At 39.0% G+C, this 23,970-nt stretch overlaps 45 non-coding genes across 45 annotated transcripts; all 45 read left to right on the top strand.

Moving 5' to 3' along the window:
- Positions 1-406: 406 nt before the first annotated feature.
- TRNAV-CAC (transfer RNA valine (anticodon CAC)) lies at positions 407-479 on the top strand. The gene has a single exon. It is a non-coding gene; the product is annotated as a tRNA-Val (tRNA).
- A 233-nt stretch (positions 480-712) lies between these two features.
- On the top strand, positions 713-785 carry TRNAV-CAC (transfer RNA valine (anticodon CAC)). The gene has a single exon. It is a non-coding gene; the product is annotated as a tRNA-Val (tRNA).
- Positions 786-1,320: 535 nt separating this feature from the next.
- Positions 1,321-1,393, top strand: TRNAV-CAC (transfer RNA valine (anticodon CAC)). Its single transcript has one exon. It is a non-coding gene; the product is annotated as a tRNA-Val (tRNA).
- Positions 1,394-1,626: 233 nt separating this feature from the next.
- On the top strand, positions 1,627-1,699 carry TRNAV-CAC (transfer RNA valine (anticodon CAC)). The gene has a single exon. It is a non-coding gene; the product is annotated as a tRNA-Val (tRNA).
- Positions 1,700-1,779: 80 nt separating this feature from the next.
- TRNAV-CAC (transfer RNA valine (anticodon CAC)) lies at positions 1,780-1,852 on the top strand. Its single transcript has one exon. It is a non-coding gene; the product is annotated as a tRNA-Val (tRNA).
- A 233-nt stretch (positions 1,853-2,085) lies between these two features.
- TRNAV-AAC (transfer RNA valine (anticodon AAC)) lies at positions 2,086-2,158 on the top strand. Its single transcript has one exon. It is a non-coding gene; the product is annotated as a tRNA-Val (tRNA).
- A 1,197-nt stretch (positions 2,159-3,355) lies between these two features.
- TRNAV-CAC (transfer RNA valine (anticodon CAC)) lies at positions 3,356-3,428 on the top strand. The gene has a single exon. It is a non-coding gene; the product is annotated as a tRNA-Val (tRNA).
- A 233-nt stretch (positions 3,429-3,661) lies between these two features.
- On the top strand, positions 3,662-3,734 carry TRNAV-CAC (transfer RNA valine (anticodon CAC)). Its single transcript has one exon. It is a non-coding gene; the product is annotated as a tRNA-Val (tRNA).
- An 80-nt stretch (positions 3,735-3,814) lies between these two features.
- On the top strand, positions 3,815-3,887 carry TRNAV-CAC (transfer RNA valine (anticodon CAC)). The gene has a single exon. It is a non-coding gene; the product is annotated as a tRNA-Val (tRNA).
- A 215-nt stretch (positions 3,888-4,102) lies between these two features.
- Positions 4,103-4,175, top strand: TRNAV-CAC (transfer RNA valine (anticodon CAC)). Its single transcript has one exon. It is a non-coding gene; the product is annotated as a tRNA-Val (tRNA).
- Positions 4,176-4,255: 80 nt separating this feature from the next.
- TRNAV-CAC (transfer RNA valine (anticodon CAC)) lies at positions 4,256-4,328 on the top strand. Its single transcript has one exon. It is a non-coding gene; the product is annotated as a tRNA-Val (tRNA).
- A 665-nt stretch (positions 4,329-4,993) lies between these two features.
- On the top strand, positions 4,994-5,066 carry TRNAV-UAC (transfer RNA valine (anticodon UAC)). The gene has a single exon. It is a non-coding gene; the product is annotated as a tRNA-Val (tRNA).
- Positions 5,067-5,105: 39 nt separating this feature from the next.
- TRNAV-AAC (transfer RNA valine (anticodon AAC)) lies at positions 5,106-5,178 on the top strand. The gene has a single exon. It is a non-coding gene; the product is annotated as a tRNA-Val (tRNA).
- A 117-nt stretch (positions 5,179-5,295) lies between these two features.
- TRNAV-CAC (transfer RNA valine (anticodon CAC)) lies at positions 5,296-5,368 on the top strand. Its single transcript has one exon. It is a non-coding gene; the product is annotated as a tRNA-Val (tRNA).
- Positions 5,369-5,601: 233 nt separating this feature from the next.
- TRNAV-CAC (transfer RNA valine (anticodon CAC)) lies at positions 5,602-5,674 on the top strand. Its single transcript has one exon. It is a non-coding gene; the product is annotated as a tRNA-Val (tRNA).
- Positions 5,675-6,209: 535 nt separating this feature from the next.
- On the top strand, positions 6,210-6,282 carry TRNAV-CAC (transfer RNA valine (anticodon CAC)). Its single transcript has one exon. It is a non-coding gene; the product is annotated as a tRNA-Val (tRNA).
- A 233-nt stretch (positions 6,283-6,515) lies between these two features.
- Positions 6,516-6,588, top strand: TRNAV-CAC (transfer RNA valine (anticodon CAC)). The gene has a single exon. It is a non-coding gene; the product is annotated as a tRNA-Val (tRNA).
- Positions 6,589-6,668: 80 nt separating this feature from the next.
- Positions 6,669-6,741, top strand: TRNAV-CAC (transfer RNA valine (anticodon CAC)). Its single transcript has one exon. It is a non-coding gene; the product is annotated as a tRNA-Val (tRNA).
- Positions 6,742-6,974: 233 nt separating this feature from the next.
- Positions 6,975-7,047, top strand: TRNAV-AAC (transfer RNA valine (anticodon AAC)). The gene has a single exon. It is a non-coding gene; the product is annotated as a tRNA-Val (tRNA).
- A 1,214-nt stretch (positions 7,048-8,261) lies between these two features.
- TRNAV-CAC (transfer RNA valine (anticodon CAC)) lies at positions 8,262-8,334 on the top strand. The gene has a single exon. It is a non-coding gene; the product is annotated as a tRNA-Val (tRNA).
- A 233-nt stretch (positions 8,335-8,567) lies between these two features.
- TRNAV-CAC (transfer RNA valine (anticodon CAC)) lies at positions 8,568-8,640 on the top strand. The gene has a single exon. It is a non-coding gene; the product is annotated as a tRNA-Val (tRNA).
- Positions 8,641-8,720: 80 nt separating this feature from the next.
- On the top strand, positions 8,721-8,793 carry TRNAV-CAC (transfer RNA valine (anticodon CAC)). Its single transcript has one exon. It is a non-coding gene; the product is annotated as a tRNA-Val (tRNA).
- A 215-nt stretch (positions 8,794-9,008) lies between these two features.
- TRNAV-CAC (transfer RNA valine (anticodon CAC)) lies at positions 9,009-9,081 on the top strand. The gene has a single exon. It is a non-coding gene; the product is annotated as a tRNA-Val (tRNA).
- An 80-nt stretch (positions 9,082-9,161) lies between these two features.
- On the top strand, positions 9,162-9,234 carry TRNAV-CAC (transfer RNA valine (anticodon CAC)). The gene has a single exon. It is a non-coding gene; the product is annotated as a tRNA-Val (tRNA).
- A 687-nt stretch (positions 9,235-9,921) lies between these two features.
- TRNAV-UAC (transfer RNA valine (anticodon UAC)) lies at positions 9,922-9,994 on the top strand. Its single transcript has one exon. It is a non-coding gene; the product is annotated as a tRNA-Val (tRNA).
- Positions 9,995-10,033: 39 nt separating this feature from the next.
- Positions 10,034-10,106, top strand: TRNAV-AAC (transfer RNA valine (anticodon AAC)). The gene has a single exon. It is a non-coding gene; the product is annotated as a tRNA-Val (tRNA).
- A 117-nt stretch (positions 10,107-10,223) lies between these two features.
- On the top strand, positions 10,224-10,296 carry TRNAV-CAC (transfer RNA valine (anticodon CAC)). Its single transcript has one exon. It is a non-coding gene; the product is annotated as a tRNA-Val (tRNA).
- A 233-nt stretch (positions 10,297-10,529) lies between these two features.
- TRNAV-CAC (transfer RNA valine (anticodon CAC)) lies at positions 10,530-10,602 on the top strand. Its single transcript has one exon. It is a non-coding gene; the product is annotated as a tRNA-Val (tRNA).
- A 326-nt stretch (positions 10,603-10,928) lies between these two features.
- On the top strand, positions 10,929-11,001 carry TRNAV-UAC (transfer RNA valine (anticodon UAC)). Its single transcript has one exon. It is a non-coding gene; the product is annotated as a tRNA-Val (tRNA).
- A 759-nt stretch (positions 11,002-11,760) lies between these two features.
- TRNAV-CAC (transfer RNA valine (anticodon CAC)) lies at positions 11,761-11,833 on the top strand. Its single transcript has one exon. It is a non-coding gene; the product is annotated as a tRNA-Val (tRNA).
- A 233-nt stretch (positions 11,834-12,066) lies between these two features.
- TRNAV-CAC (transfer RNA valine (anticodon CAC)) lies at positions 12,067-12,139 on the top strand. Its single transcript has one exon. It is a non-coding gene; the product is annotated as a tRNA-Val (tRNA).
- Positions 12,140-12,354: 215 nt separating this feature from the next.
- Positions 12,355-12,427, top strand: TRNAV-CAC (transfer RNA valine (anticodon CAC)). Its single transcript has one exon. It is a non-coding gene; the product is annotated as a tRNA-Val (tRNA).
- Positions 12,428-12,812: 385 nt separating this feature from the next.
- On the top strand, positions 12,813-12,885 carry TRNAV-AAC (transfer RNA valine (anticodon AAC)). Its single transcript has one exon. It is a non-coding gene; the product is annotated as a tRNA-Val (tRNA).
- Positions 12,886-13,267: 382 nt separating this feature from the next.
- On the top strand, positions 13,268-13,340 carry TRNAV-UAC (transfer RNA valine (anticodon UAC)). The gene has a single exon. It is a non-coding gene; the product is annotated as a tRNA-Val (tRNA).
- A 1,061-nt stretch (positions 13,341-14,401) lies between these two features.
- On the top strand, positions 14,402-14,474 carry TRNAV-AAC (transfer RNA valine (anticodon AAC)). Its single transcript has one exon. It is a non-coding gene; the product is annotated as a tRNA-Val (tRNA).
- Positions 14,475-15,691: 1,217 nt separating this feature from the next.
- TRNAV-AAC (transfer RNA valine (anticodon AAC)) lies at positions 15,692-15,764 on the top strand. Its single transcript has one exon. It is a non-coding gene; the product is annotated as a tRNA-Val (tRNA).
- Positions 15,765-16,146: 382 nt separating this feature from the next.
- On the top strand, positions 16,147-16,219 carry TRNAV-AAC (transfer RNA valine (anticodon AAC)). The gene has a single exon. It is a non-coding gene; the product is annotated as a tRNA-Val (tRNA).
- Positions 16,220-17,588: 1,369 nt separating this feature from the next.
- Positions 17,589-17,661, top strand: TRNAV-AAC (transfer RNA valine (anticodon AAC)). Its single transcript has one exon. It is a non-coding gene; the product is annotated as a tRNA-Val (tRNA).
- Positions 17,662-19,057: 1,396 nt separating this feature from the next.
- On the top strand, positions 19,058-19,130 carry TRNAV-CAC (transfer RNA valine (anticodon CAC)). The gene has a single exon. It is a non-coding gene; the product is annotated as a tRNA-Val (tRNA).
- Positions 19,131-20,193: 1,063 nt separating this feature from the next.
- TRNAV-CAC (transfer RNA valine (anticodon CAC)) lies at positions 20,194-20,266 on the top strand. The gene has a single exon. It is a non-coding gene; the product is annotated as a tRNA-Val (tRNA).
- Positions 20,267-20,651: 385 nt separating this feature from the next.
- On the top strand, positions 20,652-20,724 carry TRNAV-AAC (transfer RNA valine (anticodon AAC)). Its single transcript has one exon. It is a non-coding gene; the product is annotated as a tRNA-Val (tRNA).
- Positions 20,725-20,994: 270 nt separating this feature from the next.
- TRNAV-AAC (transfer RNA valine (anticodon AAC)) lies at positions 20,995-21,067 on the top strand. Its single transcript has one exon. It is a non-coding gene; the product is annotated as a tRNA-Val (tRNA).
- Positions 21,068-22,463: 1,396 nt separating this feature from the next.
- On the top strand, positions 22,464-22,536 carry TRNAV-CAC (transfer RNA valine (anticodon CAC)). Its single transcript has one exon. It is a non-coding gene; the product is annotated as a tRNA-Val (tRNA).
- Positions 22,537-22,616: 80 nt separating this feature from the next.
- On the top strand, positions 22,617-22,689 carry TRNAV-CAC (transfer RNA valine (anticodon CAC)). The gene has a single exon. It is a non-coding gene; the product is annotated as a tRNA-Val (tRNA).
- A 690-nt stretch (positions 22,690-23,379) lies between these two features.
- On the top strand, positions 23,380-23,452 carry TRNAV-AAC (transfer RNA valine (anticodon AAC)). Its single transcript has one exon. It is a non-coding gene; the product is annotated as a tRNA-Val (tRNA).
- The last annotated feature ends 518 nt before the right edge of the window (positions 23,453-23,970 follow it).

The following is a 23,970-nucleotide window of genomic DNA, read 5'->3' on the forward strand; positions in this document are numbered from 1 at the left end:
TTAGGATTTTTCTGTTACTATTAGCAGAAAAAATATTTTTGAAAGCCCATATGCAAATTGCACTTCCAGGTTTAATTCTTTTCCATTCCCCAAGAGGCAGTATCTGTAGTGTAGAGGTTATCACGTTCATCTCATATGCGAAAGATCCTCAATTTGAAAGTGGGGCAGAAACATACTTTTACATTATGATTTTAAGAGTATTCTGTTACTATGGCTCTTTCAGGTTCAATACTTTGCCACTCCACAAGAGGCTGTTTCTGTAGTGTAGTGGTTATCACGTTCATCTCATATGCGAAAGGTCCTCAGTTTGAAAGTGGGCAGGAACATACTTTTACTTTATGATTTTTTGAGGATTCTGTTACTATGGGTCTTCCAGGTTCAATATTTTTCCATCCCTGCAGAGGCAGTTTCTGTAGTGTAGTGGTTATCACGTTTGCCTCACACGCGAAAGGTCCCCAGTTTGAAACTGGGCAGAAACATACTTTTACGTTATGATTTTAAGAGTATTCTGTTACTATGGCTCTTCCAGGTTCAATACTTTTCCGTACCCACAGAGGCAGTTTCTGTAGTGTAGTGGTTATCACATTCGCCTCAGAAGCGAAAGGTCCCCAGTTTGAAAGTGTGCAGAAACATACTTTTAATTTATGATTTTATGAGGATACTGTTACTATGGGTCTTCCAGGTTCAATACTTTTCCATCCCCGCAGATGCAGTTTCTGTAGTGTAGTGGTTATCACGTTCGCCTCACAAGTGAAAGGTCCCCAGTTCGAAACTGGGCAGAAACATTCTTTTACTTTATGATTTTAAGAGTATTCTGTTACTATGGCTCTTCCAGGTGCAATACTTTTCCGTCCCCACAGAGGCAGTTTCTGTAGTGTAGTGGTTATCACATTCGCCTAACACGCGAAAGGTCCCCAGTTTGAAAGTGGGCAAAAACATACTTTTACTTTATGATTTTATGAGGATTCTTTTACTATGGGTCTTCCAGGTTCAATACTTTTCTATCCCCGCAGAGGCAGTTTCTGTAGTGTAGTGGTTATCACGTTCGCCTCACACGCGAAAGGTTCTCAGTTTGAAAGTGGGCAGAAACATACTTTTACTTTCAATACTTTTCCGTCACCGCAGAGACAGTTTCTGTAGTGTAGTGGTTATCACGTTCGCCTAACACGCGGAAGGTACCCAGTTTGAAACTGGGCTGAATCTTTTTTTTTATTTATGATTTTAGGATTTTTCTGTTACTATTAGCAGAAAAAATATTTTTGAAAGCCCATATGCAAATTGCCCTTCCGAGTTTAATTCTTTTCAGTTCTCCAAGAGGCAGTTTCTGTAGTGTAGTGGTTATCACGTTCGCCTCACACGCGAAAGGTCCCCAGTTCGAAACTGGGCAGAAACATACTTTTACGTTATGGTTTTTAGAGTATTCTGTTACTATGGCTCTTCCAGGTTCAATACTTTTCCGTACCCACAGAGGCAGTTTCTGTAGTGTAGTGGTTATCACATTCGCCTCAGGCGCCAAAGGTCCCCAGTTTGAAAGTGGGCAGAAACATACTTTTACTTTATGATTTTTTGAGGATACTGTTACTATGGGTCTTCCAGGTTCAATACTTTTCCATCCCCGCAGAGGCAGTTTCTGTAGTGTAGTGGTTATCACGTTCGCCTCACACGCGAAAGGTCCCCAGTTCGAAACTGGGCAGAAACAATCTTTTACGTTATGATTTTAAGAGTATTCTGTTACTATGGCTCTTCCAGGTGCAATACTTTTCCATCCCCGCAGAGGCAGTTTCTGTAGTGTAGTGGTTATCACGTTCGCCTCACAAGCGAAAGGTCCCCAGTTCGAAACTGGGAAGAAACATACTTTTATGTTATGATTTTAAGAGTATTCTGTTACTATGGCTCTTCCAGGTGCAATACTTTTCCGTTCTCACAGAGGCAGTTTCTGTAGTGTAGTGGTTATCACATTAGCCTAACACACAAAAAGTCCCAAGTTTGAAAGTGGGCAAAAACATACTTTTACTTTATGATTTTATGAGGATTCTGTTACTATGGGTCTTCCAGGTTCAATACTTTTCCATCTCCAGAGATGCAGTTTCTGTAGTGTAGTGGTTATCACATTTGCCTAACACGCGAAAGGTCCCCAGTTCGAAACTGGGCAGATACGTTTTTAATATTTATGATTTTAGGATTTTTCTGTTACTAGTAGCAGAAAAAATTTTTTTGAAAGCCCATATGCAAATTGCACTTCCAAGTTTAACTCTTTTCCGTTCCCCAAGAGGTAGTTTTTGTAGTGTAGTGGTTATCACATTCATCTCATATGCGAAAGGTCCTCAGTTTGAAAGTAGGCAGAAACATACTTTTACTTTATGATTTTATTAGTATTCTGTTACTATGGCTCTTCCAGGTTCAATACTTTTCCGTCCCCACATAGGCAGTTTCTGTAGTGTAGTGGTTATCACAATCGCCTAACACGCGAAAGGTCCCCAGTTTGAAAGTCGGCAGAAACATACTTTTACTTTCAATACTTTTCCGTCCCCGCAGAGGCATTCTCTGTAGTATAGTGGTTATCACGTTCGCCTTACACGCGAAAAGTCCCCAGTTTGAAGCTGGGCAGAAACTTTTTATTTATTTATGATTTTAGGATTTTTTTGTTACTATAAGCAGAAAAAATATATTTGAAAGCCCATATGCAAATTGCACTTCCGAGTTTAATTCTTTTCAGTTCTCCAAGAGGCAGTTTTTGTAGTGTAGTGGTTATCATATTCATCTCATATGCGAAAGGTCCTCAGTTTGAAAGTAGACAGAAACATACTTTTACATTATGATTTTATTAGTATTCTGTTACTATGGCTCTTCCAGGTTCAATACTTTTCCATTGGCACAGACGCAGTTTCTGTAGTGTAGTGGTTATCACGTTCGCCTAACACTCAAAAAGATCCCAGTTTGAAACTGGACAGAAAATTTCTTTTTATTTATGATTTTTCTGTTACTATTAGCAGAAAAAATATTTTTGAAAGCCCATATGCAAATTGCACTTCCAGGTTTAATTCTTTTCCATTCCCCAAGAGGCAGTTATCACGTTCATCTCATATGCGAAAGATCCTCAGTTTGAAAGTGGGGCAGAAACATACTTTTACATTATGATTTTAAGAGTATTCTGTTACTATGGCTCTTCCAGGTTCAATACTTTTCCACTCCACAAGAGGCTGTTTCTGTAGTGTAGTGGTTATCACGTTCATCTCATATGCGAAAGGTCCTCAGTTTGAAAGTGGGCAGAAACATAATTTTACATTATGATTTTAAGAGTATTCTGTTACTATGGCTCTTCCAGGTTCAATACTTTTCCACTCCACAAGAGGCTGTTTCTGTAGTGTAGTGGTTATCACGTTCGCCTCACACGCGAAAGGTCCCCAGTTCGAAACTGGGCAGAAACATACTTTTACGTTATGATTTTTAGAGTATTCTGTTACTATGGCTCTTCCAGGTTCAATACTTTTCCATACCCACAGAGGCAGTTTCTGTAGTGTAGTGGTTATCACATTCGCCTCAGACGCGAAAGGTCCCCAGTTTGAAAGTGGGCAGAAACATACTTTTACTTTATGATTTTATGAGGATACTGTTACTATGGGTCTTCCAGGTTCAATACTTTTCCATCCCCGCAGAGGCAGTTTCTGTAGTGTAGTGGTTATCACGTTCGCCTCACACGCGAAAGGTCCCCAGTTCGAAACTGGGCAGAAACAATCTTTTACTTTATGATTTTAAGAGTATTCTGTTACTATGGCTCTTCCAGGTGCAATACTTTTCCATCCCCACAGAGGCAGTTTCTGTAGTGTAGTGGTTATCACGTTCGCCTCACACGCGAAAGGTCCCCAGTTCGAAACTGGGCAGAAACAATCTTTTACGTTATGATTTTAAGAGTATTCTGTTTAATTCTTTTCCATTCCCCAAGAGGCAGTTTCTGTAGTGTAGTGGTTATCACGTTCATCTGATATGCGAAAGATCCTCAGTTTGAAAGTGGGGCAGAAACATACTTTTACATTTTGATTTTAAGAGTATTCTGTTACTATGGCTCTCCCAGGTTCAATACTTTGCCACTCCACAAGAGGCTGTTTCTGTAGTGTAGTGGTTATCACGTTCGCCTCACACGCGAAAGGTCCCCAGTTCGAAACTGGGCAGAAACATACTTTTATGTTATGATTTTAAGAGTATTCTGTTACTATGGCTCTTCCAGGTGCAATACTTTTCTGTTCTCACAGAGGCAGTTTCTGTAGTGTAGTGGTTATCACGTTTGCCTCACACGCAAAAGGTCTCCAGTTCGAAACTGGGCAGAAACATAATTTTACGTTATTATTGCTCTTCCAGGTTCAATACTTTCCGTCCCCACAGAGGCAGTTTCTGTAGTGTAGTGGTTATCACATTAGCCTAACACACAAAAAGTCCCCAGTTTGAAAGTGGGCAAAAACATACCTTTACTTTATGATTTTATGAGGATTCTGTTACTATGGGTCTTCCAGGTTCAATACTTTTCCATCTCCAAAGATGCAGTTTCTGTAGTGTAGTGGTTATCACATTCGCCTAACACGCGAAAGGTCCAAAGTTCGAAACTGGGCAGATACATTTTTAAAATTTATGATTTTAGGATTTTTCTGTTACTAGTAGCAGAAAAAATATTTTTGAAAGCCCATATGCAAATTGCACTTCCAAGTTTAACTCTTTTCCGTTCCCCAAGAGGTAGTTTTTGTAGTGTAGTGGTTATCACATTCATCTCATATGCGAAAGGTCCTCAGTTTGAAAGTAGGCAGAAACATACTTTTACTTTATGATTTTATTAGTATTCTGTTACTATGGTTCTTCCAGGTTCAATACTTTTCCGTCCCCACAGAGGCAGTTTCTGTAGTGTAGTGGTTATCACAATCGCCTAACACGCGAAAGGTCCCCAGTTTGAAAGTGGGCAGAAACATACTTTTACTTTCAATACTTTTCCGTCCCCGCAGAGGCAGTCTCTGTAGTGTAGTGGTTATCACGTTCGCCTTACACGCGAAAGGTCCCCAGTTTGAAAGTGGGCAGAAACATACTTTTACTTTCAATACTTTTCCGTCACCGCAGAGACAGTTTCTGTAGTGTAGTGGTTATCACGTTCGCCTAACACGCGGAAGGTCCCCAGTTTGAAACTGGGCTGAAACTTTTTTTTTATTTATGATTTTAGGATTTTTCTGTTACTATTAGCAGAAAAAATATTTTTGAAAGCCCATATGCAAATTGCCCTTCCGAGTTTAATTCTTTTCAGTTCTCCAAGAGGCAGTTTCTGTAGTGTAGTGGTTATCACGTTCGCCTCACACGCGAAAGGTCCCCAGTTCGAAACTGGGCAGAAACATACTTTTACGTTATGGTTTTTAGAGTATTCTGTTACTATGGCTCTTCCAGGTTCAATACTTTTCCGTAACCACAGAGGCAGTTTCTGTAGTGTAGTGGTTATCACATTCGCCTCAGAAGCGAAAGGTCCCCAGTTTGAAAGTGTGCAGAAACATACTTTTAATTTATGATTTTATGAGGATACTGTTACTATGGGTCTTCCAGGTTCAATACTTTTCCATCCCCGCAGATGCAGTTTCTGTAGTGTAGTGGTTATCACGTTCGCCTCACAAGCGAAAGGTCCCCAGTTCGAAACTGGGCAGAAACATTCTTTTACTTTATGATTTTAAGAGTATTCTGTTACTATGGCTCTTCCAGGTGCAATACTTTTCCGTCCCCACAGAGGCAGTTTCTGTAGTGTAGTGGTTATCACATTCGCCTAACACGCGAAAGGTCCCCAGTTTGAAAGTGGGCAAAAACATACTTTTACTTTATGATTTTATGAGGATTCTTTTACTATGGGTCTTCCAGGTTCAATACTTTTCTATCCCCGCAGAGGCAGTTTCTGTAGTGTAGTGGTTATCACGTTCGCCTCACACGCGAAAGGTTCTCAGTTTGAAAGTGGGCAGAAACATACTTTTACTTTCAATACTTTTCCGTCACCGCAGAGACAGTTTCTGTAGTGTAGTGGTTATCACGTTCGCCTAACACGCGGAAGGTACCCAGTTTGAAACTGGGCTGAAACTTTTTTTTTATTTATGATTTTAGGATTTTTCTGTTACTATTAGCAGAAAAAATATTTTTGAAAGCCCATATGCAAATTGCCCTTCCGAGTTTAATTCTTTTCAGTTCTCCAAGAGGCAGTTTCTGTAGTGTAGTGGTTATCACGTTCGCCTCACACGCGAAAGGTCCCCAGTTCGAAACTGGGCAGAAACATACTTTTACGTTATGGTTTTTAGAGTATTCTGTTACTATGGCTCTTCCAGGTTCAATACTTTTCCGTACCCACAGAGGCAGTTTCTGTAGTGTAGTGGTTATCACATTCGCCTCAGGCGCCAAAGGTCCCCAGTTTGAAAGTGGGCAGAAACATACTTTTACTTTATGATTTTTTGAGGATACTGTTACTATGGGTCTTCCAGGTTCAATACTTTTCCATCCCCGCAGAGGCAGTTTCTGTAGTGTAGTGGTTATCACGTTCGCCTCACACGCGAAAGGTCCCCAGTTCGAAACTGGGCAGAAACAATCTTTTACGTTATGATTTTAAGAGTATTCTGTTACTATGGCTCTTCCAGGTGCAATACTTTTCCATCCCCGCAGAGGCAGTTTCTGTAGTGTAGTGGTTATCACGTTCGCCTCACAAGCGAAAGGTCCCCAGTTCGAAACTGGGAAGAAACATACTTTTATGTTATGATTTTAAGAGTATTCTGTTACTATGGCTCTTCCAGGTGCAATACTTTTCCGTTCTCACAGAGGCAGTTTCTGTAGTGTAGTGGTTATCACATTAGCCTAACACACAAAAAGTCCCAAGTTTGAAAGTGGGCAAAAACATACTTTTACTTTATGATTTTATGAGGATTCTGTTACTATGGGTCTTCCAGGTTCAATACTTTTCCATCTCCAGAGATGCAGTTTCTGTAGTGTAGTGGTTATCACATTTGCCTAACACGCGAAAGGTCCCCAGTTCGAAACTGGGCAGATACGTTTTTAATATTTATGATTTTAGGATTTTTCTGTTACTAGTAGCAGAAAAAATTTTTTTGAAAGCCCATATGCAAATTGCACTTCCAAGTTTAACTCTTTTCCGTTCCCCAATAGGTAGTTTTTGTAGTGTAGTGGTTATCACATTCATCTCATATGCGAAAGGTCCTCAGTTTGAAAGTAGGCAGAAACATACTTTTACTTTATGATTTTATTAGTATTCTGTTACTATGGCTCTTCCAGGTTCAATACTTTTCCGTCCCCACATAGGCAGTTTCTGTAGTGTAGTGGTTATCACAATCGCCTAACACGCGAAAGGTCCCCAGTTTGAAAGTCGGCAGAAACATACTTTTACTTTCAATACTTTTCCGTCCCCGCAGAGGCATTCTCTGTAGTATAGTGGTTATCACGTTCGCCTTACACGCGAAAAGTCCCCAGTTTGAAGCTGGGCAGAAACTTTTTATTTATTTATGATTTTAGGATTTTTTTGTTACTATAAGCAGAAAAAATATATTTGAAAGCCCATATGCAAATTGCACTTCCGAGTTTAATTCTTTTCAGTTCTCCAAGAGGCAGTTTTTGTAGTGTAGTGGTTATCATATTCATCTCATATGCGAAAGGTCCTCAGTTTGAAAGTAGACAGAAACATACTTTTACATTATGATTTTATTAGTATTCTGTTACTATGGCTCTTCCAGGTTCAATACTTTTCCATTGGCACAGACGCAGTTTCTGTAGTGTAGTGGTTATCACGTTCGCCTAACACTCAAAAAGATCCCAGTTTGAAACTGGACAGAAAATTTCTTTTTATTTATGATTTTTCTGTTACTATTAGCAGAAAAAATATTTTTGAAAGCCCATATGCAAATTGCACTTCCAGGTTTAATTCTTTTCCATTCCCCAAGAGGCAGTTTCTGTAGTGTAGTGGTTATCACGTTCATCTCATATGCGAAAGATCCTCAGTTTGAAAGTGGGGCAGAAACATACTTTTACATTATGATTTTAAGAGTATTCTGTTACTATGGCTCTTCCAGGTTCAATACTTTTCCACTCCACAAGAGGCTGTTTCTGTAGTGTAGTGGTTATCACGTTCATCTCATATGCGAAAGGTCCTCAGTTTGAAAGTGGGCAGAAACATAATTTTACATTATGATTTTAAGAGTATTCTGTTACTATGGCTCTTCCAGGTTCAATACTTTTCCACTCCACAAGAGGCTGTTTCTGTAGTGTAGTGGTTATCACGTTCGCCTCACACGCGAAAGGTCCCCAGTTCGAAACTGGGCAGAAACATACTTTTACGTTATGATTTTTAGAGTATTCTGTTACTATGGCTCTTCCAGGTTCAATACTTTTCCATACCCACAGAGGCAGTTTCTGTAGTGTAGTGGTTATCACATTCGCCTCAGACGCGAAAGGTCCCCAGTTTGAAAGTGGGCAGAAACATACTTTTACTTTATGATTTTATGAGGATACTGTTACTATGGGTCTTCCAGGTTCAATACTTTTCCATCCCCGCAGAGGCAGTTTCTGTAGTGTAGTGGTTATCACGTTCGCCTCACACGCGAAAGGTCCCCAGTTCGAAACTGGGCAGAAACAATCTTTTACTTTATGATTTTAAGAGTATTCTGTTACTATGGCTCTTCCAGGTGCAATACTTTTCCATCCCCACAGAGGCAGTTTCTGTAGTGTAGTGGTTATCACGTTCGCCTCACACGCGAAAGGTCCCCAGTTCGAAACTGGGCAGAAACAATCTTTTACGTTATGATTTTAAGAGTATTCTGTTTAATTCTTTTTCATTCCCCAAGAGGCAGTTTCTGTAGTGTAGTGGTTATCACGTTCATCTGATATGCGAAAGATCCTCAGTTTGAAAGTGGGGCAGAAACATACTTTTACATTTTGATTTTAAGAGTATTCTGTTACTATGGCTCTCCCAGGTTCAATACTTTGCCACTCCACAAGAGGCTGTTTCTGTAGTGTAGTGGTTATCACGTTCGCCTCACACGCGAAAGGTCCCCAGTTCGAAACTGGGCAGAAACATACTTTTATGTTATGATTTTAAGAGTATTCTGTTACTATGGCTCTTCCAGGTGCAATACTTTTCTGTTCTCACAGAGGCAGTTTCTGTAGTGTAGTGGTTATCACGTTTGCCTCACACGCAAAAGGTCTCCAGTTCGAAACTGGGCAGAAACATAATTTTACGTTATAATTTTAAGAGTATTCTGTTATTATTGCTCTTCCAGGTTCAATACTTTCCGTCCCCACAGAGGCAGTTTCTGTAGTGTAGTGGTTATCACATTAGCCTAACACACAAAAAGTCCCCAGTTTGAAAGTGGGCAAAAACATACTTTTACTTAATGATTTTATGAGGATTCTGTTACTATGGGTCTTCCAGGTTCAATACTTTTCCATCTCCAAAGATGCAGTTTCTGTAGTGTAGTGGTTATCACATTCGCCTAACACGCGAAAGGTCCAAAGTTCGAAACTGGGCAGATACATTTTTAAAATTTATGATTTTAGGATTTTTCTGTTACTAGTAGCAGAAAAAATATTTTTGAAAGCCCATATGCAAATTGCACTTCCAAGTTTAACTCTTTTCCGTTCCCCAAGAGGTAGTTTTTGTAGTGTAGTGGTTATCACATTCATCTCATATGCGAAAGGTCCTCAGTTTGAAAGTAGGCAGAAACATACTTTTACTTTATGATTTTATTAGTATTCTGTTACTATGGTTCTTCCAGGTTCAATACTTTTCCGTCCCCACAGAGGCAGTTTCTGTAGTGTAGTGGTTATCACAATCGCCTAACACGCGAAAGGTCCCCAGTTTGAAAGTGGGCAGAAACATACTTTTACTTTCAATACTTTTCCGTCCCCGCAGAGGCAGTCTCTGTAGTGTAGTGGTTATCACGTTCGCCTTACACGCGAAAGGTCCCCAGTTTGAAAGTGGGCAGAAACATACTTTTACTTTCAATACTTTTCCATCACCGCAGAGACAGTTTCTGTAGTGTAGTGGTTATCACGTTCGCCTAACACGCGGAAGGTCCCCAGTTTGAAACTGGGCTGAAACTTTTTTTTTATTTATGATTTTAGGATTTTTCTGTTACTATTAGCAGAAAAAATATTTTTGAAAGCCCATATGCAAATTGCCCTTCCGAGTTTAATTCTTTTCAGTTCTCCAAGAGGCAGTTTCTGTAGTGTAGTGGTTATCACGTTCGCCTCACACGCGAAAGGTCCCCAGTTCGAAACTGGGCAGAAACATACTTTTACGTTATGGTTTTTAGAGTATTCTGTTACTATGGCTCTTCCAGGTTCAATACTTTTCCGTACCCACAGAGGCAGTTTCTGTAGTGTAGTGGTTATCACATTCGCCTCAGACGCGAAAGGTCCCCAGTTTGAAAGTGGACAGAAACATACTTTTACTTTATGATTTTTTGAGGATACTGTTACTATGGGTCTTCCACGTTCAATACTTTTCCATCCCCGCAGAGGCAGTTTCTGTAGTGTAGTGGTTATCACGTTCGCCTCACACGCGAAAGGTCCCCAGTTCGAAACTGGGCAGAAACATTCTTTTACGTTATGATTTTAAGAGTATTCTGTTTAATTATTTTCCATTCCCCAAGAGGCAGTTTCTGTAGTGTAGTGGTTATCACGTTCATCTCATATGCGAAAGGTCCTCAGTTTGAAAGTAGGCAGAAACATACTTTTACTTTATGATTTTATTAGTATTCTGTTACTATGGTTCTTCCAGGTTCAATACTTTTCCGTCCCCACAGAGGCAGTTTCTGTAGTGTAGTGGTTATCACAATCGCCTAACACCCGAAAGGTCCCCAGTTTGAAAGTGGGCAGAAACATACTTTTACTTTCAATACTTTTCCATCCCCGCAGAGGCAGTCTCTGTAGTGTAGTGGTTATCACGTTCGCCTTACACGCGAAAGGTCCCCAGTTTGAAGCTGGGCAGAAACTTTTTTTTTATTTATGATTTTAGGATTTTTTTGTTACTTCTAGCAGAAAAAATATATTTGAAAGCCCATATGCAAATTGCACTTCCGAGTTTAATTCTTTTCAGTTCTCCAAGAGGCAGTTTTTGTAGTGTAGTGGTTATCATATTCATCTCATATGCGAAATGTCCTCAGTTTGAAAGTAGACAGAAACATACTTTTACATTATGATTTTATTAGTATTCTGTTACTATGGCTCTTCCAGGTTCAATACTTTTCCGTTGGCACAGACGCAGTTTCTGTAGTGTAGTGGTTATCACGTTCGCCTAACACTCAAAAAGATCCCAGTTTGAAACTGGGCAGAAAATTTCTTTTTATTTATGATTTTTCTGTTACTATTAGCAGAAAAAATATTTTTGAAAGCCCATATGCAAATTGCACTTCCAGGTTTAATTCTTTTCCATTCCCCAAGAGGCAGTTTCTGTAGTGTAGTGGTTATCACGTTCATCTCATATGCGAAAGATCCTCAGTTTGAAAGTGGGGCAGAAACATACTTTTACATTATGATTTTAAGAGTATTCTGTTACTATGGCTCTTCCAGGTTCAATACTTTTCCACTCCACAAGAGGCTGTTTCTGTAGTGTAGTGGTTATCACGTTCATCTCATATGCGAAAGGTCCTCAGTTTGAAAGTGGGCAGAAACATACTTTTACTTTATGATTTTTTGAGGATTTTGTTACTATGGGTCTTCCATGTTCAATATTTTTCCATCCTTGCAGAGGCAGTTTCTGTAGTGTAGTGGTTATCACGTTCGCCTCACACGCGAAAGGTCCCCAGTTTGAAACTGGGCAGAAATATACTTTTACGTTATGATTTTAAGAGTATTCTGTTACTATGGCTCTTCCAGGTTCAATACTTTTCCGTACCCACAGAGACAGTTTCTGTAGTGTAGTGGTTATCACATTCGCCTCAGACGCGAAAGGTTCCCCGTTTGAATGTGGGCAGAAACATACTTTTACATTATGATTTTATGAGGATACTGTTACTATGGGTCTTCCAGGTTCAATACTTTTCCATCCACGCAGAGGCAGTTTCTGTAGTGTAGTGGTTATCACGTTCGCCTCACACGCGAAAGGTCCCCAGTTCGAAACTGGGCAGAAACATTCTTTTACGTTATGATTTTAAGAGTATTCTGTTTAATTATTTTCCATTCCCCAAGAGGCAGTTTCTGTAGTGTAGTGGTTATCACGTTCATCTCATATGCGAAAGATCCTCAGTTTGAAAGTGGGGCAGAAATATACTTTTACATTTTGATTTTAAGAGTATTCTGTTACTATGGCTCTTCCAGGTTCAATACTTTGCCACTCCACAAGAGGCTGTTTCTGTAGTGTAGTGGTTATCACGTTCGCCTCACACGCGAAAGGTCCCCAGTTCGAAACTGGGCAGAAACATACTTTTATGTTATGATTTTAAGAGAATTCAGTTACTATGGCTCTTCCAGGTGCAATACTTTTCCGTTCTCACAGAGGCAGTTTCTGTAGTGTAGTGGTTATCACGTTTTCCTCACACGCAAAAGGTCTCCAGTTCGAAACTGGGCAGAAACATACTTTTACGTTATAATTTTAAGAGTATTCTGTTACTATTGCTCTTCCAGGTTCAATACTTTCCGTCCCCACAGAGGCAGTTTCTGTAGTGTAGTGGTTATCACATTAGCCTAACACACAAAAAGTCCCCAGTTTGAAAGTGGGCAAAAACATACTTTTACTTTATGATTTTATGAGGATTCTGTTACTATGGGTCTTCCAGGTTCAATACTTTTCCATCTCCAAAGATGCAGTTTCTGTAGTGTAGTGGTTATCACATTCACCTAACACGCGAAAGGTCCCCAGTTCGAAACTGGGCAGATACATTTTTAATATTTATGATTTTAGGATTTTTCTGTTACTAGTAGCAGAAAAAATATTTTTGAAAGCCCATATGCAAATTGCACTTCCAAGTTTAACTCTTTTCCGTTCCCCAAGAGGTAGTTTTTGTAGTGTAGTGGTTATCACATTCATCTCATATGCGAAAGGTCCTCAGTTTGAAAGTAGGTAGAAACATACTTTTACTTTATGATTTTATTAGTATTCTGTTACTATGGTTCTTCCAGGTTCAATACTTTGCCACTCCACAAGAGGCTGTTTCTGTAGTGTAGTGGTTATCACGTTCACCTATCACGCGAAAGGTCCCCAGTTTGAAAGTGGGCAGAAACATACTTTTACTTTCAATACTTTCCCGTCCCCGCAAAGGCAGTCTCTGTAGTGTAGTGGTTATCACGTTCGCCTTACACGCGAAAGGTCCCCAGTTTGAAGCTGGGCAGAAACTTTTTTTTTATTTATGATTTTAGGATTTTTTTGTTACTATTAGCAGAAAAAATATATTTGAAAGCCCATATGCAAATTGCACTTCCGAGTTTAATTCTTTTCAGTTCTCCAAGAGGCAGTTTTTGTAGTGTAGTGGTTATCATATTCATCTCATATGCGAAAGGTCCTCAGTTTGAAAGTAGACAGAAACATACTTTTACATTATGATTTTATTAGTATTCTGTTACTATGGCTCTTCCAGGTTCAATACTTTTCCGTTGGCACAGACGCAGTTTCTGTAGTGTAGTGGTTATCACGTTCGCCTAACACTCAAAAAGATCCCAGTTTGAAACTGGGCAGAAAATTTCTTTTTATTTATGATTTTTCTGTTACTATTAGCAGAAAAAATATTTTTGAAAGCCCATATGCAAATTGCACTTCCAGGTTTAATTCTTTTCCATTCCCCAAGAGGCAGTTTCTGTAGTGTAGTGGTTATCACGTTCATCTCATATGCGAAAGATCCTCAGTTTGAAAGTGGGGCAGAAACATACTTTTACATTATGATTTTAAGAGTATTCTGTTACTATGGCTCTTCCAGGTTCAATACTTTGCCACTTCGCAAGAGGCTGTTTCTGTAGTGTAGTGGTTATCACGTTCGCCTCACATGGGAAAGGTCCAAAGTTCGAAACTGGGCAGATACATTTTTAAAATTTATGATTTTAGGATTTTTCTGTTACTAGTAGCATAAAAAATATTTTTGAAAGCCCATATGCAAATTGCACTTCCAAGTTTAACTCTTTTCCGTTCCCCAAGAGGCAGTTTTTGTAGTGTAGTGGTTATCACATTCATCTCATATGCGAAAGGTCCTCAGTTTGAAAGTAGGCAGAAACATACTTTTACTTTATGATTTTATTAGTATTCTGTTACTATGGCTCTTCCAGGTTCAATACTTTTCCGTCCCCACAGAGGCAGTTTCTGTAGTGTAGTGGTTATCACAATCGCCTAACACGCGAAAGGTCTCCAGTTTGAAAGTGGGCAGAAACATACTTTTACTTTCAATACTTTTCCGTCCCCGTAGAGGCAGTCTCTGTAGTGTAGTGGTTATCACGTTCGCCTAACACGCGAAAGGTCCCCAGTTTGAAGCTGGGCAGAAACTTTTTTTTTATTTATGATTTTAGGATTTTTCTGTTACTATTAGCAGAAAAAATATTTTTGAAAGCCCATATGCAAATTGCACTTCCTTGTTTAATTCTTTTCAGTTCTCCAAGAGGCAGTTTTTGTAGTGCAGTGGTTATCATATTCATCTCATATGCGAAAGGTCCTCAGTTTGAAAGTAGGCAGAAACATACTTTTACATTATGATTTTATTAGTATTCTGTTACTATGGCTCTTCCAGGTTCAATACTTTTCCGTTGGCACAGACGCAGTTTCTGTAGTGTAGTGGTTATCACGTTCGCCTAACACTCAAAAAGTTCCCAGTTTGAAACTGGGCAGAAAATTTCTTTTTATTTAGGATTTTTCTGTTAGTATTAGCAGAAAAAATATTTTTGAAAGCCCATATGCAAATTGCACTTCCAGGTTTAATTCTTTCCATTCCCCAAGAGGCAGTTTCTGTAGTGTAGTGGTTATCACGTTCATCTCATATGCGAAAGATCTTCAGTTTGAAAGTGGGGCAGAAACATACATTTACATTATGATTTTAAGAGTATTCTGTTACTATGGCTCTTCCAGGTTCAATACTTTTCCACTCCACAAGAGGCTGTTTCTGTAGTGTAGTGGTTATCACGTTCATCTCATATGCGAAAGGTCCTCAGTTTGAAAGTGGGCAGAAACATACTTTTACTTTATGATTTTTTGAGGATTTTTTTACTATGGCTCTTCCAGGTTCAATACTTTTCCACTCCACAAGAGGCTGTTTCTGTAGTGTAGTGGTTATCACGTTCATCTCATATGCGAAAGGTCCTCAGTTTGAAAGTGGGCAGAAACATACTTTTACTTTATGATTTTATGAGGATTCTGTTACTATGGGTCTTCCAGATTCAATACTTTTCCTTCCTCGCAGAGGTAGATTCTGTAGTATAGTGGTTATCACGTTCGCCTCACACGCGAAAGGTCCCCAGTTCGAAAGTGGGCAGAAACATACTTTTATGTTATGATTTTAAGAGTATTCTGTTACTATGGCTCTTCCAGGTGCAATACTTTTCCGTCCTCGCAGAGGCAGTTTCTGTAGCGTAGTGATTATCACGTTTGCCTCACACGCAATAGGTCTCCAGTTCAAAACTGGCCAGAAACATACTTTTACGTTATGATTTTAAGAGTATTCTGTTACTATGGGTCTTCCAGGTTCAATACTTTTCCATCTCCAAAGATGCAGTTTCTGTAGTGTAGTGGTTATCACATTCGCCTAACACGCGAAAGGTCCCCAGTTCGAAACTGGGCAGAAACATTTTTATTATTAATGATTTTAGGATTTTTCTGTTACTAGTAGCAGAAAAAATATTTTTGAAAGCCCATATGCAAATTGCACTTCCAAGTTTAACTCTTTTCCGTTCCCCAAGAGGCAGTTTTTGTAGTGTAGTGGTTATCACATTCATCTCATATGCGAAAGGTCCTCAGTTTGAAAGTAGGCAGAAACATAGTTTTACTTTATGATTTTATTAGTATTCTGTTACTATGGCTCTTCCAGGTTCAATACTTTTCCGTCCCCACAGAGGCAGTTTCTGTAGTGTAGTGGTTATCACAATTGCCTAACACGCGAAAGGTCCCCAGTTTGAAAGTGGGCAGAAACATACTTTTACTTTCAATACTTTTCCATCCCCCCAGAGGCAGTCTCTGTAGTGTAGTGGTTATCACGTTCGCCTAACACGCGAAAGGTCCCCAGTTTGAAGCTGGGCAGAAACTTTTTTTTTATTTATGATTTTACGATTTTTCTGTTACTATTAGCAGAAAAAATATTTTTAAAAGCCCATATGCAAATTGCACTTCCGAGTTTAATTCTTTTCAGTTCTCAAAGAGGCAGTTTTTGTAGTGTAATAGTTATCATATTCATCTCATATGCGAAGGGTCCTCAGTTTGAAAGTAGGCAGAAACATACTTTTACATTATGATTTTATTAGTATTCTGTTACTATGGCTCTTCCAGGTTCAATACTTTTCCGTTGGCACAGACGCAGTTTCTGTAGTGTAGTGGTTATCACGTTCGCCTAACACTCAAAAAGTTCCCAGTTTGAAACAGGGCAGAAAATTTCTTTTTATTTAGGATTTTTCTGTTACTATTAGCAGAAAAAATATTTTTGAAAGCCCATATGCAAATTGCACTTCCAGGTTTAATTCTTTCCATTCCCCAAGAGGCAGTTTCTGTAGTGTAGTGGTTATCACGTTCATCTCATATGCGAAAGATCCTCAGTTTGAAAGTGGGGCAGAAACATACTTTTACATTATGATTTTAAGAGTATTCTGTTACTATGGCTCTTCCAGGTTCAATACTTTTCCACTCCACAAGAGGCTGTTTCTGTAGTGTAGTGGTTATCACGTTCATCTCATATGCGAAAGGTCCTCAGTTTGAAAGTGGGCAGAAACATACTTTTACTTTATGATTTTTTGAGGATTCTGTTACTATGGCTCTTCCAGGTTCAATACTTTTCCACTCCACAAGAGGCTGTTTCTGTAGTGGAGTGGTTATCACGTTCATCTCATATGCGAAAGGTCCTCAGTTTGAAAGTGGGCAGAAACATACTTTTACTTTATGATTTTATGAGGATTCTGTTACTATGGGTCTTCCAGATTCAATACTTTTCCGTCCTCGCAGAGGTAGATTCTGTAGTATAGTGGTTATCACGTTCGCCTCACGCTCGAAAGGTCTCCAGTTCGAAACTGGGCAGAAACATACTTTTATGTTATGATTTTAAGAATATTCTGTTACTATGGCTCTTCCAGGTGCAATACTTTTCCTTCCTCACAGAGGCAGATTCTGTAGCGTAGTGGTTATCACGTTTGCCTCCCACGCAATAGGTCTCCAGTTCAAAACTGGGCAGAAACATACTTTTACTTTATGATTTTAAGAGTATTCTGTTACTATGGCTCTTCCAGGTTCAATAATTTCCGTCCCCACAGAGGCAGTTTCTGTAGTGTAGTGGTTATCACATTTGCCTAACACACAAAAGGTCCCCAGTTTGAAAGTGGGCAAAAACTTACTTTTACTTTATGATTTTATGAGGATTCTGTTACTATGGGACTTCCAGGTTCAATACTTTTCCATCTCCAAAGATGCAGTTTCTGTAGTGTAGTGGTTATCACATTCGCCTAACACGCGAAAGGTCCCCAGTTCGTAACTGGGCAGAAACATTTTTATTATTAATGATTTTAGGATTTTTCTGTTACTAGTAGCAGAAAAAATATTTTTGAAAGCCCATATGCAAATTGCACTTCCAAGTTTAACTCTTTTCCGTTCCCCAAGAGGCAGTTTTTGTAGTGTAGTGGTTATCACATTCATCTCATATGCGAAAGGTCCTCAGTTTGAAAGTAGGCAGAAACATACTTTTACTTTATGATTTTATTAGTTTTCTGTTACTATGGCTCTTCCAGGTTCAATACTTTTCTGTCCCCACAGAGGCAGTTTCTGTAGTGTAGTGGTTATCACAATCGCCTAACACGCGAAAGGTCCCCAGTTTGAAAGTGGGCAGAAACATACTTTTACTTTCAATACTTTTCCATCCCCACAGAGGCAGTCTCTGTAGCGTAGTGTTTATCACGTTTGCCTATCACACGAAAGGTCCCCAGTTTGAAGCTGGGCAGAAACTTTTTTTTTATTTATGATTTTAGGATTTTTATGTTACTATTAGCAGAAAAAATATTTTTGAAAGCCCATATGCAAATTGCACTTCCGAGTTTAATTCTTTTCAGTTCTCAAAGAGGCAGTTTTTGTAGTGTAATAGTTATCATATTCATCTCATATGCGAAAGGTCCTCAGTTTGAAAGTAGACAGAAACATACTTTTACATTATGATTTTATTAGTATTCTGTTACTATGGCTCTTGCAGGTTAAATACTTTTCCGTTGGCACAGACGCAGTTTCTGTAGTGTAGTGGTTATCACGTTCTCCTAACACTCAAAAAGTTCCCAGTTTGAAACTGGGCTGAAAATTTCTTTTTATTTAGGATTTTTCTGTTACTATTAGCAGAAAAAATATTTTTGAAAGCCCATATGCAAATTGCACTTCCAGGTTTAATTCTTTTCCATTCCCCAAGAGGCAGTTTCTGTAGTGTAGTGGTTATCACGTTCATCTCATATGCGAAAGATCCTCAGTTTGAAAGTGGGGCAGAAACATACTTTTACATTTTGATTATAAGAGTATTCTGTTACTATGGCTCTTCCAGGTTCAATACTTTGCCACTCCACAAGAGGCTGTTTCTGTAGTGTAGTGGTTATCACGTTCGCCTATCACGCGAAAGGTCCCCTGTTTGAAACTGGGCAGAAATTTATTTTTTATTCAGGATTTTTCTGTTACTATTAGTAGAAAAAATAATTTTGGAAGCCCATATGCAAATTGCACTTCCAAGTTTAATTCTTTTCCGTTCCCCAAGAGGCAGTTATTGTAGTGTAGTGGTTATCACATTCATCTCATAAGCGAAAGGTCCTCAGTTTGAAAGTGGGCAGAAACATACATTTAGTTTATGATTTTATGAGGATTCTGTTACTATGGGTCTTCCAGATTCAATACTTTTCCGTCCTCCCAGAGGTAGTTTCTGTAGTGTAGTGGTTATCACGTTCGCCTCACACGCAAAAAGGCCCCAGTTCGAAACTGGGCAGAAACATACTTTTATGTTATGATTTTAAGAGTATTCTGTTACTATGGCTCTTCCAGGTGCAATACTTTTCCGTCCTCGCAGAGGCAGTTTCTGTAGTGTAGTGGTTATCACGTTTGCCTCACACGCAAAAATTCTCTAGTTCGAAACTGGGCAGAAACATACTTTTACGTTATGATTTTAAGAGTATTCTGTTACTATGGCTCTTCCAGGTTCAATACTTTCCGTCCCCACAGAGGCAGTTTCTGTAGTGTAGTGGTTATCACGTTTGCCTAACACACAAAAGGTCCACAGTTTGAAAGTGGGCAAAAACATACTTTTACTTTATGATTTTATGAGGATTCTGTTACTATGGATCTTCCAGGTTCAATATTTTTCCTTCTGCAAAGGTGCAGTTTCTGTAGTGTAGTGGTTATCACATTCGCCTAACCTGTGAAAGGTCCCCAGTTCGTAACTGGGCAGAAACATTTTTATTATTAATGATTTTAGGATTTTTCTGTTACTAGTAGCAGAAAAAATATTTTTGAAAGCCCATATGCAAATTGCACTTCCAAGTTGAACTCTTTTCCGTTCCCCAAGAGGCAGTTTTTGTAGTGTAGTGGTTATCACATTCATCTCATATGCGAAAGGTCCTCAGTTTGAAAGTAGGCAGAAACATACTTTTACTTTATGATTTTATTAGTATTCTGTTACTATGGCTCTTCCAGGTTCAATACTTTTCTGTCCCCACAGAGGCAGTTTCTGTAGTGTAGTGGTTATCACAATCGCCTAACACGCGAAAGGTCCCCTGTTTGAAACTGGGCAGAAATTTATTTTTTATTCAGGATTTTTCTGTTACTATTAGTAGAAAAAATAATTTTGGAAGCCCATATGCAAATTGCACTTCCAAGTTTAATTCTTTTCCGTTCCCCAAGAGGCAGTTATTGTAGTGTAGTGGTTATCACATTCATCTCATAAGCGAAAGGTCCTCAGTTTGAAAGTGGGCAGAAACATACATTTAGTTTATGATTTTATGAGGATTCTGTTACTATGGGTCTTCCAGATTCAATACTTTTCCGTCCTCCCAGAGGTAGTTTCTGTAGTGTAGTGGTTATCACGTTCGCCTCACACGCAAAAAGGCCCCAGTTCGAAACTGGGCAGAAACATACTTTTATGTTATGATTTTAAGAGTATTCTGTTACTATGGCTCTTCCAGGTGCAATACTTTTCCGTCCTCGCAGAGGCAGTTTCTGTAGTGTAGTGGTTATCACGTTTGCCTCACACGCAAAAATTCTCTAGTTCGAAACTGGGCAGAAACATACTTTTACGTTATGATTTTAAGAGTATTCTGTTACTATGGCTCTTCCAGGTTCAATACTTTCCGTCCCCACAGAGGCAGTTTCTGTAGTGTAGTGGTTATCACGTTTGCCTAACACACAAAAGGTCCACAGTTTGAAAGTGGGCAAAAACATACTTTTACTTTATGATTTTATGAGGATTCTGTTACTATGGATCTTCCAGGTTCAATATTTTTCCTTCTGCAAAGGTGCAGTTTCTGTAGTGTAGTGGTTATCACATTCGCCTAACCTGTGAAAGGTCCCCAGTTCGAAACTGGGCAGAAACATTTTTATTATTTATTATTTTAGGTTTTTTCTGTTACTAGTAGCATAAAAAATATTTTTGAAAGCCCATATGCAAATTGCACTTCCAAGTTTAACTCTTTTCCGTTCCCCAAGAGGCAGTTTTTGTAGTGTAGTGGTTATCACATTCATCTCTTATGCGAAAGGTCCCCAGTTTGAAAGTGGGCAAAAACATACTTTTACTTTATGATTTTATGAGGATTCTGTTACTATGGGTCTTCCAGGTTCAATACTTTTCCATCTCCAAAGATGCAGTTTCTGTAGTGTAGTGGTTATCACATTCGCCTAACATGCGAAAGGTCCCCAGTTCGAAACTGGGCAGAAACATTTTTATTATTAATGATTTTAGGATTTTTCTGTTACTAGTAGCAGAAAAAATATTTTTGAAAGCCCATATGCAAATTGCACTTCCAAGTTTAACTCTTTTCCGTTCCCCAAGAGGCAGTTTTTGTAGTGTAGTGGTTATCACATTCATCTCATATGCGAAAGGTCCTCAGTTTGAAAGTAGGCAGAAACATACTTTTACTTTATGATTTTATTAGTATTCTGTTACTATGGATCTTCCAGGTTCAAAACTTTTCCGTCCCCACAGAGGCAGTTTCTGTAGTGTAGTGGTTATCACAATCGCCTAACACGCGAAAGGTCCCCAGTTTGAAAGTGGGCAGAAACATACTTTTACTTTCAATACTTTTCCATCCCCACAGAGGCAGTCTCTGTAGTGTAGTGGTTATCACGTTCGCCTAACACGCGAAAGATCCCCAGTTTGAAGCTGGGCAGAAACTTTTTTTTTATTTATGATTTTAGGATTTTTCTGTTACTATTAGCAGAAAAAATATTTTTGAAAGCCCATATGCAAATTGCACTTCCGAGTTTAATTCTTTTCAGTTCTCCAAGAGGCAGTTTTTGTAGTGTAGTGGTTATCATATTCATCTCATATGCGAAAGGTCCTCAGTTTGAAAGTAGGCAGAAACATACTTTTACATTATGATTTTATTAGTATTCTGTTACTATGGCTCTTCCAGGTTAAATAATTTTCCGTTGGCACAGACGCAGTTTCTGTAGTGTAGTGGTTATCACGTTCTCCTAACACTCAAAAAGTTCCCAGTTTGAAACTGGGCAGAAAATTTCTTTTTATTTAGGATTTTTCTGTTACTATTAGCAGAAAAAACATTTTTGAAAGCCCATATGCAAATTGCACTTCCAGGTTTAATTCTTTTCCATTCCCCAAGAGGCAGTTTCTGTAGTGTAGTGGTTATCACGTTCATCTCATATGCGAAAGATCCTCAGTTTGAAAGTGGGGCAGAAACATACTTTTACATTTTGATTTTAAGAGTATTCTGTTACTATGGCTCTTCCAGGTTCAATACTTTGCCACTCCACAAGAGGCTGTTTCTGTAGTGTAGTGGTTATCACGTTCGCCTATCACGCGAAAGGTCCCCTGTTTGAAACTGGGCAGAAATTTATTTTTTATTCAGGATTTTTCTGTTACTATTAGTAGAAAAAATAATTTTGGAAGCCCATATGCAAATTGCACTTCCAAGTTTAATTCTTTTCCGTTCCCCAAGAGGCAGTTATTGTAGTGTAGTGGTTATCACATTCATCTCATATGCGAAAGGTCCTCAGTTTGAAAGTGGGCAGAAACATACATTTAGTTTATGATTTTATGAGGATTCTGTTACTATGGGTCTTCCAGATTCAATACTTTTCCGTCCTCCCAGAGGTAGTTTCTGTAGTGTAGTGGTTATCACTTTCGCCTCACACGCGAAAGGTCCCCAGTTCGAAACTGGGCAGAAACATACTTTTATGTTATGATTTTAAGAGTATTCTGTTACTATGGCTCTTCCAGGTGCAATACTTTTCCATCCTCGCAGAGGCAGTTTCTGTAGTGTAGTGGTTATCACGTTTGCCTCACACGCAAAAGGTCTCCAGTTCGAAACTGGGCAGAAACATACTTTTACGTTATGATTTTAAGAGTATTCTGTTACTATGGCTTTTCCAGGTTCAATACTTTCCATCCCCACAGAGGCAGTTTCTGTAGTGTAGTGGTTATCACATTCGCCTAACACACAAAAGGTCCCAAGTTTGAAAGTGGGCAAAAACATACTTTTACTTTATGATTTTATGAGGATTCTGTTACTATGGGTCTTCCAGATTCAATACTTTTCCGTCCTCGCAGAGGTAGATTCTGTAGTATAGTGGTTATCACGTTCGCCTCACGCTCGAAACGTCTCCAGTTCGAAACTGGGCAGAAACATACTTTTATGTTATGATTTTAAGAATATTCTGTTACTATGGCTCTTCCAGGTGCAATACTTTTCCGTCCTCGCAGAGGCAGATTCTGTAGCGTAGTGGTTATCACGTTTGCCTCCCACGCAATAAGTCTCCAGTTCAAAACTGGGCAGAAACATACTTTTACTTTATGATTTTAAGAGTATTCTGTTACTATGGCTCTTCCAGGTTCAATAATTTCCGTCCCCACAGAGGCAGTTTCTGTAGTGTAGTGGTTATCACATTTGCCTAACACACAAAAGGTCCCCAGTTTGAAAGTGGGCAAAAACTTACTTTTACTTTATGATTTTATGAGGATTCTGTTACTATGGGTCTTCCAGGTTCAATACTTTTCCATCTCCAAAGATGCAGTTTCTGTAGTGTAGTGGTTATCACATTCGCCTAACGCGCGAAAGGTCCCCAGTTCGTAACTGGGCAGAAACATTTTTATTATTAATGATTTTAGGATTTTTCTGTTACTAGTAGCAGAAAAAATATTTTTGAAAGCCCATATGCAAATTGCACTTCCAAGTTTAACTCTTTTCCGTTCCCCAAGAGGCAGTTTTTGTAGTGTAGTGGTTATCACATTCATCTCATATGCGAAAGGTCCTCAGTTTGAAAGTAGGCAGAAACATACTTTTACTTTATGATTTTATTAGTATTCTGTTACTATGGCTCTTCCAGGTTCAATACTTTTCTGTCCCCACAGAGGCAGTTTCTGTAGTGTAGTGGTTATCACAATCGCCTAACACGCGAAAGGTCCCCAGTTTGAAAGTGGGCAGAAACATACTTTTACTTTCAATACTTTTCCATCCCCACATAGGCAGTCTCTGTAGCGTAGTGGTTATCACGTTCGCCTATCACACGAAAGGTCCCCAGTTTGAAGCTGGGCAGAAACTTTTTTTTTATTTATGATTTTAGGATTTTTATGTTACTATTAGCAGAAAAAATATTTTTGAAAG

This window comes from Taudactylus pleione, unplaced genomic scaffold (genome assembly GCF_031769625.1).
Source record: "Taudactylus pleione unplaced genomic scaffold, aTauple2 ptg000050l, whole genome shotgun sequence".
Classification (NCBI taxonomy): domain Eukaryota; kingdom Metazoa; phylum Chordata; class Amphibia; order Anura; family Myobatrachidae; genus Taudactylus; species Taudactylus pleione.